A 14,942-nucleotide genomic window follows, 5' to 3' on the forward strand; every position below is an offset into this window, starting at 1 on the left:
CACGTTAATTTAAGTGTATTGTCTTTCTTGGAAAGCAAAAGAGACTGCCTTTCAATTTAGCCCCTGTTTTTGGTGATAAAACTCACAAGCTGGTTCTTTTCCCACTGAGCCTTCCCAGGATGCTGTCACCTGAGCCTGTGATATGACAGGCTGATACAGTCATCACTGGAGAAACACATGAAAACCCATCTCTTTTTACCCCTCGAGTTTATTTTGCCTCTGGATATTCAAGAACTTGGAATTAAAATAATCTGAGCCCCTGACTTGAATTTTAACTTCCTATGTGTCTATTAGCGTTTCCAAAGGAGCTCAACCTGCTGTCTGGAGTTCTAATGCTCTTCCGGGTGCCAGTGACGAGACTGCAGATGAATAAATCATGTAACTCAGTTCCCTCATTGCATTTTCTTTGAGAAGATTAGAGGCCTCACATCACCTCATTTGGCTTTCATGGGCCCAATTCTACACACAAAAAAGCAAGAGCCCTGAAATATTTAGCCCTGGATTCCTTCTAGTTTCCCCACACTATAAAGCCCCAAATCACCTTCTTTCTGATTCTTGCCCATGGTGATAGGTGTGCGCTTCCCCTACTCCATTTCTCACTGGGCACTCAGCGAGCCCTCCTCTCCCCTTCTCCCCGCTCAGGGCTCCCAGTCTCCGACTCATTCATTTGTCTCTAAGAAAGGGGTCATCAGCCATTACCAAGGTTGCTCTGGACCCACCTCTCACCACACACTCTCACAATAATGCTGATTAAAGGACTCCCACACACAAGACCAAGGCAAGGAGAGAGTACTTCCAAAAATTCCTTTGTGGAAGACCCTTGAAATGCACCATTTATTCTGTGGACAAAGAACAAAGTTGTCTGTCATTTCAGTAAACAAAAATGTTGCCTGCAATTCTAGTAAACAATGTATTATGCCCATCAGCAGGCCATCGGCCACTGCAGCTGCCCCCAAAATGGAGCAACCTGAGGGGAATTCAGAAGGGAGAAAAACAGGATCCTGGCCCTAGGTAGCTATGATACATATCAAAGGCAGCATTTCAAGGAACCCAGTCTCTTGCATGTTCCCAGAAATAGAAAAGCACTAAAATCATTAACTTCAGATATCTTGTTTTTGTGATTAGCAGTAACCTTCTGATGTTCAAATACAAGTTGTTTTCAGCAAAAATTCCTACAAATCTTGACTACTACCTTAACTCTTTGGAGCAGTTCCTCAGAACTTTCTGAAAGGCTGCTTTCCTAGTCATCTTCAATAATATCCCCAAATAAAGCATCTTTCTCAACTTTTAGGGGGGTGGCTTGGTTGGTTTTTTTTCAGTCAACAATTTCATTGGCTAAGAGCATGTATCTAACTTGATTAAGCATAACAGTTTATGGGAAATATTCAAACTGAACATATATGCTCAGTTTAATATAATCACCAGTGTTCTTTTTCTTCCAGATGTTGAGGCAGTTTTCGAATCAAAGTGATGGTGTTGTAGCCATGCGTTTCGGGAAACAAACTCACTCAGAAGGACAATGCAGATAGTGAAGTCCAGTTTATTACACCAGCGGGCCCAAGGCAGAGTCTCCTCTTAGCTAAGGACACCGACCAGTTTTTGTGAAAACCTTTGTGGCTCAGAGGTTAAATCATCTGCCTCGAATGTGGGAGACCTGGGTTCAGTCCCTGGGTTGGGAAGATCCTCTGGAGAAGGAAATGGCAACCCACTCCAGTACTCTTGCCTGGAGAATCCCATGGAAGGAGGAGCCTGGTAGGCTACAGTCTATGGGGTCACAAAGAGTCGGGCACAACTGAGCGACTTCAATTCACTTCTATATACCCTAAGTGTACGTGCCCAAACCCACCTCCCCAAATTCCTTGAAACTAGTCTGAACAAAGGAAGAGAAAGACAGTCAAAGTTAACCCATGATTCATATGCCTTAAGCCTAGGTAGTTAACAGTGGACAATTATCAATAGGCCTGTGGTCATACCCCAATAAGCATAATAGAATTTATGATTCTATTTGGTTACACAGATAATTAGGGTATTCTTTTAGGCAATGGAGAGTCTAGGTATGAGCCCTGGGGTTCTTCCATCCGGGGGGCCTGGTTTTTCCAGTTGGTATGTCACTTTCATTGATATTGGGCATATATCTCAAAGTCCACAGTCAGGCCCAAGATGGAGTCCTGCTTTCAAGATGGAGCCTGTTCTGTCTGTTTCCTCCTTCAATGGTAAGTTCAGAACATCTGTTTTCCGCTTTTATTAGCCAAATCTAGTTTGCCAATATGATAAAAAAAAAATCAGAAATTAAATGCACAGAAACAAAAGAGAATTAAAGAAAATCTATCAGACATGGTTCCCATGGAAAAAAGGAGTCAATTCTTTTTGACAAAGTAGAGATTCTAACAGAATGAATTAGTGAATAACAATACTTGCCAGGTCTTTTTATTTCTTTGAAGCACTTTTACCAATCAATACTTCATTTTTTTCCTCATAAAGAAGGTAGAACAGCACTGTTAACTCATTTTTCAGATGAAAACACAGCACCAGAGAGGTTCATTAACTTGCCCAAGTTCATACAAAAACAGAACTGGTACCCAGGGTCTCTTAGCTCACAGGAAAATAATCTAAAGGAAGAGATCCTTTCCTCTTCAAGTAAATTCTCTTTAGATACTAAAGGCCAACAGACTGGAACTCTGTCAGTCTTGGACTTGAATTTCATCTCGACAGGAGCTTCAAGCCTGTGGACTTCCTGAGAGACTCCAGCACCTGTTCATCCTTCCCAGAAGCTTGTCCATCCTTCCCAGAATATGATTGTTCCATGTTCTGAGGCTCAGCATCCACGGTCCTTTCTGGAAGAAGAGGGAGGACTTGGGAAGGAGAATCTTCATTCAGAATTCTTCCCAAAGCTTCCACTCTTTTGAATTATACAATTGATGAATTCAAAAGCATATTAATGGGCCAGGAGTAGGTGGTTTCTCTTCTTCCTTTCTGAACTAGTTAGGACAAGTATTTTACTTTCTCAAATAAACTAAGGCAGAACCCACCTTTCCTCTTCCCATCAGCTGATTTTATTAGAAAAATAAGCATTTAAGATATATATATACCAAGCTTAGAGGCTTTATCATCAACCCTGATGAAACCAGGAGTATCCATTCAAGATGCTAATTAGTGACTTGGTTCAGAAAAGAGAATGAAAACAATGATCTTAAAGAAATCCAAATAAGGGAATAGGAGTTTTAAATCAATACCTTTATTTCTGTTACCTTCCAAAAATAACTTAATATTACAAAATACATTTGCTTTTCAGTTGTTCAGTTACGTCTGACTCTACAACCCCATGGACTGCAGCACTCCAGGCTTCCATGTCCTTCACTCCCATAGTTTGCTCAAGTTCATGTCCACTGAGTCGATGATGCCATCCAACCATCTCATCCTCTGTCACCCCTTCACCTCTTGCCCTCAATATTTCCCAGCATCATGGTCTTTTCCAATAATACATATAATAAATAATAATAAACCAAAATAATTGTTGGAAGATGCAGTCAATAGCTGAAACTACTGGACAGTTTAAAACAGAAACTGCCATTTGCCATGCCAATGAATACCATTGCTCTTTAAAAAAGAAAAAGAAAGAAAAGGTACTAGAGTAGAGTTGGGACTAAATTCAGCTTTTAAAAAATTCCCCATTTTATTATAAATAAAAGAGATTCAAAAAGTTTAAAATCAACACACAGAAATCCCTTGCATTCCTATACACTAATAATGAGAAAACAGAAAGAGAAATTAAGGAAACAATTCCATTCACCATTGCAACGGAAAGAATAAAATACTTAGGAATATATCTACCTAAAGAATCTAAAGACCTATATATAGAAAACTATAAAACACTGGTGAAAGAAATCAAAGAGGACACTAACAGATGGAGAAATATACCATGTTCATGGATTGGAAGAATCAATATAGTGAAAATGAGTATACTACCCAAAGCAATCTATAGATTCAATGCAATCCCTATCAAGCTACCAACAGCATTCTTCACAGAGCTAGAACAAATAATTTCACAATTTGTATGGAAAAACAAAAAACCTCGAATAGCCAAAGCGATCTTGAGAAAGAAGAATGGAACTGGAGGAATCAACCTACCTGACTTCAGGCTCTGCTACAAAGCCACAGTTATCAAGACAGTATGGTACTGGCACAAAGACAGAAATATAGATCAATGGAACAAAATAGAAAGCCCAGAGATAAATCCACGCACATATGGACACCTTATCTTTGACAAAGGAGGCAAGAATATACAATGGATTAAAGACAATCTCTTTAACAAGTGGTGCTGGGAAATCTGGTCAACCACTTGTAAAAGAATGAAACTAGAACACTTTCTAACACCATACACAAAAATAAACTCAAAATGGATTAAAGATCTAAACGTAAGACCAGAAACTATAAAACTCCTAGAGGAGAACATAGGCAAAACACTCTCTGACATACATCACAGCAGGATCCTCTATGACCCACCTCCCAGAATATTGGAAATAAAAGCAAAAATAAACAAATGGGACCTAATTAACCTTAAAAGCTTCTGCACATCAAAGGAAACTATTAGCAAGGTGAAAAGACAGCCTTCAGAATGGGAGAAGATAATAGCAAATGAAGCCACTGACAAACAACTAATCTCGAGAATATACAAGCAACTCCTCCAGCTCAACTCCAGAAAAATAAATGACCCAATCAAAAAATGGGCCAAAGAACTAAATAGACATTTCTCCAAAGAAGACATACAGATGGCTAACAAACACATGAAAAGATGCTCAACATCACTCATTATCAGAGAAATGCAAATCAAAACCACTATGAGGTACCATTTCACACCAGTCAGAATGGCTGCGATCCAAAAGTCTACAAGTAATAAATGCTGGAGAGGCTGTGGAGAAAAGGGAACCCTCTTGCACTGTTGGTGGGAATGCAAACTAGTACAGCCACTATGGAGAACAGTGTGGAGATTCCTGAAAAAACTGGAAATAGAACTGCCTTATGATCCAGCAATCCCACTGCTGGGCATACACACTGAGAAAACCAGAAGGGAAAGAGACACGAGTACCCCAATGTTCATCGCAGCACTGTTTATAATAGCCAGGACATGGAAGCAACCTAGATGTCCATCAGCAGATGAATAGATAAGAAAGCAGTGGTACATATACACAATGGAGTATTACTCAGCCATTAAAAAGAATACATTTGAATCAGTTCTAATGAGGTGGATGAAACTGGAGCCTATTATACAGAGTGAAGTAAGCCAGAAAGAAAAACACCAATACAGTATACTAACGCATATATATGGAATTTAGAAAGATGGTAACAATAAGCCTGTGTACGAGACAGCAAAAGAGACACTGATGTATAGAACAGTCTTATGGACTCTGTGAGAGAGGGAGAGGGTGGGAAGATTTGGGAGAATGGCATTGAAACATGTAAAATATCATGTATGAAACGAGTTGCCAGTCCAGGTTCGATGCACGATACTGGATGCTTGGGGCTGGTGCACTGGGATGACCCAGAGGGATGGAATGGGGAGGGAGGAGGGAGGAGGGTTCAGGATGGGGAACACATGTATACCTGTGGCGGATTCATTTTGATATTTGGCAAAACTAATACAATTATGTAAAGTTTAAAAATAAAATAAAATTAAAAAAAAAAAAAGAACTGGCTGTCTTACTGTCCCTAAATGTCACTTTCTTTATTATTTCCGCCCATCAGTAGATGGCATGTATTTTGCCAAAAATGCCTTCCCACTATCCATTCCAATGATCCAAGTTTTATCATTTTGCCAAGACTTATTCAGATACCACCTCTTCCCTGAATTCTCCACTTAATCCAGTACAAGTCTTTGAATTCATCTAGGATTTGTACCATCCATACTGCTTATTGACATCTTTAACATAATGGCATGTGTGTGTGAGTGCTCAGTTGTGTCCGACTCTGTGATCCTATGGACGATAGCATGCAGGCTCCTCTGTCCATAGAATTGTCCAGGCAAGAATACTGGAGTTGCCATTTTCTTCTTCAGGGGATCTTTCTGACCCACATCTCTTGCATCTCCTGCATTGGCAGGCGGATTCTTTATCACTGTGCCACCTGGGAAGCCCAATAATACGTGTGGGTTTTATTTCTTAAAACACATATATCCCTATTCACTTGCTAGTAGGTATTATAAAGTCCTTGTGAACTACTGAAGCACACTGCTGTTTTCCAGCACTTTTGACAGTAGTTTCTCAGCAAATCATGTTGAACTGATAAAAAAGGATGAAAGCATACCCTCTGTTTATTGCCTTGTGCTGCTCTTCTCAAGGCATTGGAGTGGTTCTCAACATAGTGTGAACTTCCTTCTCTTGGAAATGCAGTTTGAGATTTAATTCTAGATCATGTGGTGGTTCTCAACTATGTTAATTTTCTCATTTAAAGTCCATGTCATACCTACATGAAAAAGAAATTTTTTAATTCATGCAAGAAATGGTAAACCCAATCAACTATGGCCTAAGTAAGATGAACTATTATGCAAAACGTCCAGAAATTGGCTGCCATAATGACTCCTTGACTCCACTAGGGACTCAGGCTCATTCTATACCTGTTCCTTCACCTTCAGCCTGTGACTTCCCTCCTTGTGGAGACAAAGGGACTGCTGCCTCCCTGGAGGAAAGGATGGAAGGGCAAAAGGCCTGAAGGTATTGTCAGCCAAACCTGTCATTTTCTGAAATTTTTCCCAGGAGCCCTGCCCTTGCAAGTTTATGTTAGGGGACAGAATTGGGCTACAAAGTATTTAACCTCAGATCTCCCTGAAAAGTAATTTGGAAGAAAGGGGAACTAGGCATTGAGTAGACGGCTAGAGATACCTGTTCTGGGTCCTAATAAAGAAAAGAGGCATTAGTAACCTCATTCTACACAGTTTAAAATATTTTATTTTGACAGAAGTTCAGACTTTGACAAAATTTACAAGACTAGTAAAAAGAATTCCTAGATACCTTCACCCAGATTCCCTACTATAGTTGTTTCTCTCACATGTTACTGGAAATCCAGCTAGAGCATCCTAATTCAGGAGGGTGTGAGCCTAATTATATATATCTCATTTTTTAAAATTTGAATCTGTACCCCCCAAGAAAGCATCCATCAATTCCTAATTGCTTGAGTGCATTTTATCAGGAATACCTTTTGAAATTTGCTGAAAGCTTTTTCAGCATCAGTAGAGACAAAACTTTGATTGTTTTTCCCTTAGACATATCACTTAGATATACGAGTTAGTTATATATAAACAGGCTTCCAAACATTAAACTAACCTCACATTCTTAAAATAAGCTCAAGTCATTGTATATTGCTTTCTTACAATAACACTGGATTCTGTTCACCACATTTTATTTTGAACTCTTGCATCAATATTCATTGATGATAATGGCTCATAAAATTTTTTACTATCTTTATCAAATTTATATGTCAATGTTATACTTGCTTCATAAAAATATTAGCAAGTTTTCCTTCATTTTCAATGCTCTGGAATAATACATAAAGCATTGGGAACATCTGCTCTTTGACGTTTACTAGAATTCCCCTGTGAATCCTCACCTGAACATGGTACTTTCTAGGGGTATCCTGATAACTTTTTCAGTCTCTTGTAGAGAAATTTGTTTGAGCAAACAAGTTATCTTTAATTGGGTTAATCTGGTAAATTTTTATGGCCCTAGAAAATCAACTATTTCATCTCCATTTTCAAATTTATTGCTTAGAGGTTTGCAAAATAGGCTGATGATATTTTAAAATTTTGTCCAACTCACTCTGGCCATTTCGTATTTTATATATTTGTGATTTGTTACTTTTTTTCTTGATCATGGTATCCATGTGCTTAAGTTGCTCAGTCATACCCAACTCTTTGCAACTCCATAGACTATAGCCACCAGGCTCTTCTGTCCATGGGGATTCTCCAGGCAAGAATACTGGAGTTGGTTGCCATGCCCTCCTCCAGGGGATCTTCCTGACCCAGGGATTGAACCCAGGTCTCCCACACTGCAGGTGGATTCTTTCCCATCTGAGCCACCAGGAAAGTCCAATGGTATCCATAGGTTTGTCTATTTTGTTAATGTTTTCTAATTACCACAAATTTATCAGATCTAGTTTTCTATCACTCTCTTTAATCACTCCTTTCATCAGTAGTATGTCTTTCCTTGTGTTCTCTTTTGGTTTACACTGGGGTATCTACTAACTTTTGTCTTTGCAATTTTTCTATTCTTTCACTTTTATGATAAAGATGCTACAAATTTTGTTCTACTGTTTCCCTATTATCACTGATTTAGGCATATTTCACTGTTTGAAAAAACCTAAAGAACATAGAAAAAAAAGTAGAAAGCCTCTAAGAAAATGTGATAAATGTAGAAGTAAAAAGACACAGGGAGATAGTGGTTGGTTTGAAAGACAACCACAGAAGGAATAACATTTAAATGGTTGAAGTCCTAAGGAACAAAAACAAAAAGTTGAACAGAACTAATATTTACCACTATTAAAAGGAGCACTTTCAAAAAGTCCTTTACACACACAAAGTTTTTCTTTTTGTCCTTTTAATAGTGGTAAATATTAGTTCTGTTCAACTTTTTGTTTATGTTCTTTAGGTTTTTTTTGTCTCTTATTCTTTGGCTAACTTATATGCTAGTCTACATTTCCAATATGATTTTAACTTTTTCTTCTATTTCTTTCTTTAATGAAGTTGTTTCATTTGCATTTTAGTCCATTTTGTTCTCAGATTTTGGGCTTACAATTCAAAGCATTCTCTAGAAACCACAACATCTTGTTTGGGGATATTAAATCCAGTCTGAATTGTTGCATTTCATTTTCTTTCTGTTTGGCCGTTTGTTCTGGTGAAGATAAGTCTTTAATCACCTGAATGTCTGGATTATTCTCATTCTGTTTTATTTTTGTAACAGTCTGAAAAAGAAGATGGAAACATTCTTCTGCATTTTTGTGGACAGAGCCAGCAATTTGGGGTGTTTGTGAGAAAGAACAAATAGCTTCTTATAGCAGTGTAACAAGGAGTGATTTGTTTTTTTTTTTTTTTACTCAAGTATTATATTTTGGAGGTTGGAGCAATGAGGAAGGGGTGTGGTGTGTCATTTCCTATTTTGATTCTCTCTGTCCAAACTTCGCCATCTTGTTTCCTTTCTCCTCCACCAGCTACTTTCCAAGGATGGCTCTCTATTACCTTAACCTTCCTCTTTGCCTGCAATGTTACTTCTCAGTTACTATATATTTACTTATGTCCCACAAATACTTTTGAGTTCCTCCCCTACAGTTAGAGGTCTGACCTAACACCACTATGCTTTTTCTATATTTTCTACCTTTTTCTTTCTACGGATAGTTTCTATTGGATTAATTTTCCCCACTCCCCATTTACTTCTATGTAGTTTTTTGCTACCAGTACTCTTGCCTGGAAAATCCCATGGATGGAGGAGCCTGGTAGGCTGTAGTCCATGGGGTCGCTAAGAGTCGGACACGACTGAGTGACTTCACTTTCACTTTTCACTTTCATGCATTGGAGACGGAAACGGCAACCCACTCCAGTGTTCTTGCCTGGAGAATTCCATGGAAGGAGGAGCCTGGTGGGCTTCTGTCTACGGGGTCGCACAGAGTCGGACACGACTGAAGCGACTTAGCAGCAGCAGTCTTTTGCTAAAGTGCCCATACAAGCCGCAAAGGCTTGCAGCAGGGAATACGAGAGACAGTATGCTGGGATTTCATGTTTATTCTTACTGTTAGTGGTAACTTGAAGTTTGGTAACTAGAAGTCGGACTCCTAGTTATGGTGATGGAAAAGGGTTTGTGGAGTTGTGTTGTTTTTATTGTTTGTTGTTTTTTTTGTTTTTGTTTTTGTTTTTGAGAAGTTGGGAGAATTGAATCTATACATCCACCCTTGGCTCAGCTTTTTTTTTGAGATACTGACACATAAAAAATTGAGAAACAGGAATGACAATAAACATCACCATTCAAAATAGCTGACTAGCACACACTGTTAAATTTAAAATGGATAATTAACAAGGACCTACTATATATTAACAGCACAGGGGAACTCTGCTCAATATTATATGGCAGCCTGGATGGGATGAGAGTTTCAGGGAGAATGGATATATGTATACATACGGCTGAGTCTCTTTACTGTCCACCTTAAGCTAGCTGCTGCTGCTAAGTCACTTCAGTAGTGTCTGACTCTGTGCGACCCCATAGACAGCAGCCCACCAGACTCCCCCGTCCCTGGGATTCTCCAGGCAAGAACACTGGAGTGGATTGCCATTTCCTTCTCCAATGCATGAAAGTGAAAAGTGAAAGTGAAGTAGCTCAGTTGTGTCCAACTCTTAGTGACCCCATGGACTGCAGCCTACCAGGCTCCTCCATCCATGGGATTTTCCAGGCAAGAGTACTGGAGTAGGGTGCCATTGCCTTCTCCTATACTCCAGTATAAAATAAAGTTTAAAATAACCCCAGCTAACTAGAGAACTCAGGCTTTAGGTAGAAAAATGTATCAAGAAGAGATCTTTTAGGAAACTGAACCTCTAAGAAATTTACTACACTCATTTTTGGCAACTTTCCCATGGCTTCTAGGACATAGGAAGTGGGTAGTCTGAGGTAGTATTAAAAGATATAATGGCAAATTTAGGGAGATAGTAGTCTTAACAGACACCACTAATAATATTATCAGATATTTAAATAAACTACTCGAGTATGGCACCCAGAGTACTGTTTCAGTACAATATGAATACAAACAATTGTAGATAGAGGGGTATTTAGGACCTTCAGAACAGTTTCCACTGCAGATAGAAACACTGAAATTATTAGCACACATCACAAACAGACACCAACTGCCACATCCAAGATAGATGGCTTATTTTACTTTCATGGCATATTATGCCGCTACATCACGTTATGTTACAACAGAATCTCCTGCACCACCTCTTCAGTGTGAAAAATTGAACATCTGCTCATATGAGACAGTGTTTAATGATGTGTGCCAAACTTAATGTAACTTCCACCTGACACTTCATCGCTTATGCTTAGAGGCCCATCTTACACCACCAGCATTCCTTAGTATTCCAGCATTGTTTTCAAATTAACTGAACACCATAAAAATTAATTTACTCATTAAATGTTATAATATGTTTTCCATTCTGTGATATACGTGGAACTGTAAATTAGAAACGCTTTCTTTCCATTTTCTGTGTGAGTCAAGACAACAGGGTGTCTTTCTCATATAATTGCCACTGCTTTAATCTTTGCCTTCAAAGATAAAATATTACTGAAAAAAAAAAGAAAAGTAAAGTTCTCTCTCGCTCATTTGTTTTATGATAACTGAGCTTCTTCCTTTCCTGTATCCTGGAGTAAAATGGGTGTAAAACTGGCAAAATTGTTTAAAAACAGCAAGAGTTTTCTGGAAAAAGATGGAAAAATAGACCCTTTTCCCTTTTTCCTCAAGGATTTTTAGCAAAACCACATAAAAAGGAGGCATTCTTTTTTCTGCTTATGTGACACTCACGACGTTTGTAATTATTTGCTTATTAGTCTTTCCTTCTATTTTTTGACTCATAGACGCAGAGCTCACCTTTTGGAGAATTTTTTTTCTTTTAAATTGTATTTTCACTTTCATGCTTTTTGCTTTGTTAAAAGCAAGACAGTTATGCCTGCACACATCACCAAACCAATACTTAACACTTATTTACAATTTCACCATCTCCTAAGAATGGAATCTTGAACCAGTCACTCTGGAATTACCTGGTCAGCACTTTTGAGGTCATCTGCCCAATAGACCTTACCCTTTCCTATAGGAAGGTGACCTTACCACAATAAATTCACATTTTGCTAGTTCAGCTTCCTTTTCCAGCTCCCTTTTGCCTGTGAAAGGCTTTCATCTTATAAAGCTCCTTGGAGCATCCTTCTGTCTGCTAGATGGGATGCTGCCTGATTCAAGAATGGTTGAAATAAAGCCAAAAACTTTTAAATTTACTCAGTTGAATTTTATTATATAACAGCTCTATTCAAATAAGCTGCCTTATGAGCCAAGGTTCATGATTTTAATTTTTAGAAATTCATCCATTTTTTTTCTAGACTCTCAAGTTTAGTAATATAATGTTATACATCTTTTATATAAAATTTCCTAGCATCTTTAACTCTACCCCATTTTTAACTCTTGAAAAGGTTTAGGTTTTTTGTTGTTTTTCTATTTAGATTTCTCCAAGAATCTTCTAGATTCTAGTTAAAGGGGGAGGGGGGGGGAACTTATACCTTAACTGATTATCTCTACTTTTTTTTTATTAACATGATTTTATCTTTATACATCTCTTCTTAAAAATATTTATTTTTACATTAAGTTTCTAGCTGTCCAATAAATGTCCTTAAATGTATAAATTTATCAGAATTCTTTCACTCCAATTTAATTCATTGATGATTTCTCAATTTAGTTTTGATTTTCTTTTAATCCCAGTTCTGTGAATATAACTTGTATATCTGAGAAGACTGTACTCCATACTTTATAAACTTATATATAGATGATCATATTTGGTCAAATCTGTAGATTGTATCACTCCATATTCTAATTCATTTTATCTACTTGATCAATTTCTGAGTGAAGTTTTTGGATTTTTTTTCAAGTCTTCCACTTTGATTGTGAATTTGTTCTTCTTTTGCTGTTTCAATGTTTTGCTTTATACATCATAAATCTTTGTTACTAGGTTTATGAAGGTTTGTCCTTCATGTTTCTTAACTGATTTATGTAGTTAAAATGTCATTTGGTGCCTCCTGCCTTGAATGTCATTTTTGCTTGCTGTTTTGTATTATTTGCTTTCTTTTGAAAGGCAAATGTTAGGATCTCTTCCCTGATTTGATTTCTGAACTTCTGGCTTCCTTTTGTTTTACAAGTTTCCTGAAATATCTTGGAGCTTAATTTTTTTAACCCAATCTCAGAATTTCTATCCCAAATTGGGGAATTTAATCAGTTCCCATTTATTAGAATTACCAGTATATTTAAATTTTTGTTAGCCACCTTATTTTTTTATTTAACATATTTTCTTATTTCCTTTCCTCTCTGGTATTTAGTTGGAGTGAAAAATTTAGATTTTTTTTTTCTCCTTTGCGATCTGGAATTCAAACATCCTATTTGTATATGAATATTTATTTTTATTTTCCTACCACATATAGTTAGTTACATCTATCTCATTGAGTGAGGAAGGCAGGTTAGCTCATACTTCTTTTATTCTCTAATTCCCATTAAAGTATACAAATTTTTGTCTAGAAATGAACAATTATTCAGACTTAACAGCAGCATTATTTTCTCAGATTCTTCCTCATCCTGATTTCTTGTAATACATTTTTTTTGGAGGGGTTACATATACTGCTCTTTTTGCTAGAATACATGCTGGTTATTCTTTAACTGGGAGTTGTGTGGAATTTATCTTCTTTAAATCTAAAAGATACATATATTTGCTCTTACAGATAAATGAGAATTTGACTAAACATTTATTAATAAATCAGGGTTCAAATCTTTTGCCTTCCTCTATCTAATGTTGCCATTGAGAAACATGATGGCAATCCAACTCTTTTTCCATGTGTGTGTCTTTTTGGATTTCTTTCTTCAGAAGTGTCTGCTTACTTGGTGTTCTGAGAATTCCTTCCTGGTGAATTGAGGAAGATACGTCATCATCTTCCTTCCGCCAGGCCTCAGTGTGCCCATTCAAAATCAGGTACCCATTCAACCTCTAAGTTGTGGGAAAATTATCTTCTAATATTTCTTTAAGCATATTCTCTCTTCTATTTCCTTCTTTGGGTGCTCCTATTGATAAACTTTGAAATTTCTAGGTTTTTTTCCTTTCAGCTATTTTTTTTTTTCATGCTTTTTTGCTTCCATGCCTTTTTGTGGTGGTTCCGGGATAATCTTCTGCTCATTGTTGTTGCTGTTCAGTCACTTGGCTGTGTCTGATTCTTTGCAACCCCATGGACTGCAGCACTCCAGGCTTCCCTGTCTTCACTACCTCCCAGAGTTTGCTCAAATTTGTGTCCATTGAGTAGGTGATGCTATCTAACTATCTCATCCTCCGTTGCCCCCTTCTCCTTTTGACTTTAATCTTTCCCAGCATCAGGGTCTTTTCCAATGAGTCAGCTCTTTGCATCAGGTGGCCAGAATACTGGAGCTTCAGCATTAGTCCTTCCAATCAATATTCTGGGTTGATTTCCTATAGGATTGACAAGTTTGATCTCCTTGAAGCCCAAAGGATCCATGAAGGGGCTCTGCTCAGTATCTTGGGTCAATATTTGGTGCATAAATTGTGTTTCTTTTGTTATTCAGGTTAACAGAGCATTTGGTTTTCAATCTGGGTCATCTTATTTCCTATTCCTAAAACCTCTAAGGATTTTGCTATACCATGTAATTGAATGTTCTTGCTTTGTAAACATGACATCCTATCATCTCATGGAAGCCAACAGATATACTCCTTTTATTTTTAAAGTTTATTTTTTAATTGGAGGATAATTTCTTTACAACATTCTTCTGGTTTCTGCCATACAACAATGAGAATTACATTATATAATATATATAATTATATTGATACTATAATATCAATATAATTATAACATAATAATATATAATATTATATATATATACACATCCCCTTCCTCTTGAGCATCCCTCCCCCCTCCCATCCCCATCACAAAATACCAGGCTGGGCTCCCTGTGTTACATAGCAGCTTCCCACTAGTTATCTATTTCACACATTGTAATGTATGAATATACGTGTATGTCAGTGTTAATACAGTGTTAATATATACTGATAATGTATGTCAGTGCTACTTTCTCAATTCATCCTAGCCTCTACCCCCCTGCTGTGTCCACAAGTCCAGTCTCTACATCTGCGTCTCCATTCCTTCCCTGCAAATAGGTTCATC

General features: G+C 37.6%; 1 long non-coding RNA gene across 3 annotated transcripts in view; it reads right to left on the reverse strand.

Annotated features, from left to right (window-relative positions):
• Window positions 1-14,942, reverse strand: part of LOC129620802 (uncharacterized) — a 174,548-nt gene that overhangs the window by 144,456 nt on the left and 15,150 nt on the right. Inside the window, exon 3 of one of the 3 annotated variants that reach the window (XR_008698722.1) lies at window positions 1,510-2,254. The exons of 1 other annotated variant lie outside the window; for it this stretch is intronic. This is a non-coding gene — a long non-coding RNA (uncharacterized LOC129620802). Of the gene's footprint in view, window positions 1-1,509; window positions 2,255-2,411; window positions 2,835-14,942 lie in introns of those variants that run through there. One more of the 3 variants, XR_008698721.1, reaches the window with a different exon arrangement.

The sequence above is a fragment of the Bubalus kerabau genome, chromosome 10, assembly GCF_029407905.1.
Source record: "Bubalus kerabau isolate K-KA32 ecotype Philippines breed swamp buffalo chromosome 10, PCC_UOA_SB_1v2, whole genome shotgun sequence".
In the NCBI taxonomy this organism is placed as follows: Eukaryota; Metazoa; Chordata; class Mammalia; order Artiodactyla; family Bovidae; genus Bubalus; species Bubalus kerabau.